General features: G+C 40.9%; 1 protein-coding gene across 3 annotated transcripts in view; it reads right to left on the bottom strand.

Moving 5' to 3' along the window:
* kcna4 (potassium voltage-gated channel, shaker-related subfamily, member 4) overlaps positions 1 to 892 on the bottom strand; it is a 48,762-nt gene extending 47,870 nt beyond the window's left edge. For all 3 annotated transcript variants that reach the window (XR_014873127.1, XR_014873129.1, XM_085154227.1), the window contains exon 1: positions 228 to 892. The gene's annotated coding sequence lies outside the window, so the exon portion shown is untranslated. The remainder of the gene's footprint in view (positions 1 to 227) is intronic.
* Positions 893 to 4,114: the final 3,222 nt, after the last annotated feature.

The raw sequence follows: 4,114 nt of genomic DNA, 5'->3' as shown, positions 1-4,114 counted from the left end.
CTGCAAGAACAAGAAGAGAGGAGGAAACAGCAGTTGGTTTAGGCAAATAAAACCTTCATATCGATGTGTGTTGTTTTATCGAATACACAATCAAAATACATCATTGTTATTATCATCACCATCATTATTACTATGGAGTGAACACAAAGGAATATGGAAGACATTTATGGTTACAATACAATTTACGCATTAAAGTATCCTCCCTTTATTCTAACATCCATACTTACATCTGAAAGGGGGCCAAAACGACATCGCTTCAGTCCCCCCCTCCCCCGCCCCCCTCTTCACAAACCAATCTGATGGAGGAAGCAGGGGAAGGAGGCTAGGTGAGGATGCAGTTGTTCACTCTCGCTCAAATCCCCGTTATGATTTTGGAGGGTAACGCCGCAAAATCCCTCGCTGTATCCACGCAGCGACCATATCCACATCCAGTACACACATCCGTGCTCTGACGCACTCTGGAGAGGACACTTTTTTGGCTGCGTCTCGACGTCTTGTCTCAATTCAACAGGATCTATCGCCACTTCAGCTTCCGTTTCTGCTGCATCGCTTCTGGTATGCCGAGAGCAATAATGTTACCCCCTCCAGAGGAGAAAAAAAGAATGAGAAGAAGAGGAGGAAGTAGCAGGTGTGCGCGTAGCGAGTTGGCATCAATGACAGCTCCACACGAAGACAAGATACGAGGGTGGGTAAAAGTTTACCTTCGCACGGGCGAGGGGGAATGGCTTCATGGTTTAAGTCTGAGCATCGCACATCTGTCTGTCTGCCGCCGTATCCCTACCTATACTCCTGGATCCCTCCCATTGTGTGTGTGTGTCTGTGTGTGTGTCTCTGTGTGATGATGGAGAGTCTCAGTGAGAAAGTCGCTCGTGTACCGCAGCTCGTGCAGGCGGTGCTCGGTCCTCCCCCAGTGGCTGCAGCCGGTCACTGCGCACCGTGCTGCAGTCTCTCACCCGAGCTTCATCTGCCCTTCATTGTCACTGCTGGGTAGCAACCGGTGTGTTTGTGTCTCCCCACCATTAAAAAAAAGTAATGCATTAACCTAACATTTTAACTGTGCATTTTGCAGTCACCAACAACTTTCCTAAAAAACTAATCGGTGTTTTTGCTGTTTTTTGTTGTTGTTTATTTTCTCATATTAAATCAGAAAATGCATACATCACTTATTTACATACGTCCATATATTGTAACTTAAAAAAGTGTGAATTTAAAGCACTGGAAATACTTTTCATACAATTTCACGTCACCTAACAATCGTTTAACATTATTTTTGTTAATATTATCCCAGGAAAAAAGGTTAGCTCATACAACAACAACAAAAAAAATGTTCACAGAGGCCACAAAAACAAATAATTCATGTTCGCTGTGCCTGCCCTCCCTCTGATATTTGATTAGGAGAGCACTCGCAACAGAATGCAAAGTGTTCATTAACCTCCTATGACCCAGCGATTCATTCTTGTCCTTCGTCGGGGGGACACGAGTCTGAGACCTCCACGAGCACAATTCATGCAATCTATTTGAGTCTTACTGTACTGTCAAGGAGACATCTCAGGGTTTCAAGTTTCCACGTGGGCTTTCTTTTCAAAACGATGGCCATTGCTCATATAATTTTTTACTATATTTGCAAGAATTTCAAGCAAACCTTTTTCATTTGGTCATTATGGGGTATCGCATATAGAATTTTGAGGTGAGAAATGAATTGAATCCATTTGGGAATAAGGCTGTAATATGACAAACTGTGGAAAATGCAAAGAACTGTGAATACTGTCCATTACACAGACAGTGTTCTGTGTAGTGGACAGGAGGACTTACTCATTCCTGTTTTCAACCTATATCCACACTTCAAGAAGCAAAGGAAAGATTGAGGCGGAAAGGACTTTACTCAGAATTGTAGAAGGGCTGTCAGACTTTGTGCTGTTCGGTGATGAGGTGGAGGAGGACCAGACAGAGCAGGAAGGTGACTGCTCAGTGGAGGACATGCCATAGAGAATCCAGTTTGAACCCTACCGAAACTGGGTTGAAACTGTTTTTAACATGAAACATGAAAACAGGACTGCGCACACCCTGGAGGCCCTCTGATTACATGAACAGTAAATAGGTGTTTATTCATGGCATGATACCTTCAGGACTCAGATATACTGGGTCCCATTTATACCCAGTTAAATAAGTCAAGACAGATTCTTTAAGATTAGGCAGTCGTTCAAAGTAAGAAATGATCTTGATGTTTTTCTTCCTCCTGAGGCCCAAACAAGAAATTCTTTTGATACTGAGATTTTAAACCACTGTGGTTGAAAGAAACACAATACAACAAATTGTTGTTTTCAAAATAATTTATTTATTAATATATCATTTGTCGCTTTGATGGACTGCCTACTTTTGATGAATCTGTTTCGACTTATTGAATTCACTATAACTAGGGACAAGTACATTTGCATGCTATGTTATCTGCGTCATGCCGTCAACATGGATATGCAGAAGAATGTTTTTGATGTTAATGCTCCACCTTTCTCTGGCTGGCGTGGCTCTGACGTTTTGGTAGTGCCTATTTTCTGTTTGATGTAAACAGGGAACCACCTGTCTTGGTGTTTATGGACAGCATTGACCTGTTTCATATTCCATGCTAAAAAAAAAAAGAGAGAGAGAAAAGAGCCAATTTCAACCCAGTTAACACTCTCAAATTTAGAAAACAATTTGATTTTTAACAACAGAAACATAATATCTGCCAAAAAAAAAAAAACCCAAAACCTTTCAGTCAACCTTCTTATGTGGCCATAAAGATGTCATTTAAAAAAAACAAAAAACATCTGCTCTGTTGGCCTCATTCTGCCGAGATCGTGGAAGGCCTGTGTAGATGAGTAGATAATTCACATGTAACTCTAGAGTACTAGATGATCCGTTACTGCAGTTTGTTGTAGGGAAATCAAGTCCTGCAACTTAAAAACCATAATGTCTGTCCCTCCTCTACCTCATCTCCTGACAGCACCGAGCATGACTCCCCTTCACCTTCGAACAGATGCATCAGAGAGCAACTTGGGGTCAACTTTTTTCTGGGTCTCAATAAGTTATTTTGTTACTGAGCCTCAACAGCGTGACATAGTCCAACGTTCTTGTCTGCCATAGTTGTAAATTATCCTGGGCAGTATAAAACACTGCAGTGTACAGAAACATCAAGGAAGACATGAATCAAATCTACATGTGCAGCCAAACAAGTGCTAACTTCTAAACTAAAAGAAAGAAAATTTCAAACGCGCTCACTCTTAAATTGATTTATGAGGCTGGAGTCTTTGAAGTTTACGCAGAAAACACGTTTTTTATTGCTTTTTCAAAGTTTGTTTACATCAGTAAGGCTTGTCATAAGTGATAAAAAAAAAGAGATTTAAAACAAGGGATAAAATTCTTGGCATGTAACTGGGATGTATCTCATTAATCACCAGAGTCTGGTCAATATACAGTCATGAGAACGCATTCACAGGAGTCTATGCAGTCCAGTGAAAAACTACACACACCCTTAATGCTTCCACAGGAATTAAGATGGTCAGTAGTAGCAATATGCTGCTCATCAAATGCACTGGATTAACCAGTCATGAGCAAGTGTGAGCACCTCTATACAAACAGCAGGTTTTGGCTCTTTGTTGGTTTGAATCATTCAAATTTGTGCATTATTAAATGTTAAAGTTCACAACAGTAGATTTGGTCACCTAGTCAACTATGAACTATGTTTGTTAAAGTATTCTAGATTCTAATGTGAAGCCATCCGACAGCCAAAGCTTGACCAATATCAGCCCAAAGCAGGACAATGATCCCAATCTCAACAGCAAATCTGCAACAGAATGGCTGAAAAATAACAAAAACAAGGTGATGCAATGAGCTGCTCAAAGTCCAGACACAAACCTGATTGAAACTAGCACTAGCAGTGTTGACATAGTGTCAACAGTGTAAACAGTAACCCTGCCAAGAAAGACAGAAAGACGAAATATTTCAGGACCTTTCTTGTCTAATTTGTTACATATTCTTTAAAGCGACGGCACAACAATTCATATACTGTGTAATTAGAGGTCATCTTCTCAGCCGAAACTAGCCTGCAGGAGAAAGAATGGAGAGTGCAGTACAACAA

Source organism: Neolamprologus multifasciatus, chromosome 1, assembly GCF_963576455.1.
Source record: "Neolamprologus multifasciatus chromosome 1, fNeoMul1.2, whole genome shotgun sequence".
In the NCBI taxonomy this organism is placed as follows: domain Eukaryota; kingdom Metazoa; phylum Chordata; class Actinopteri; order Cichliformes; family Cichlidae; genus Neolamprologus; species Neolamprologus multifasciatus.
The sequence above is the reverse complement of the archived record's forward strand: the minus strand, read 5'-3'. Positions and strand labels throughout refer to the sequence as shown.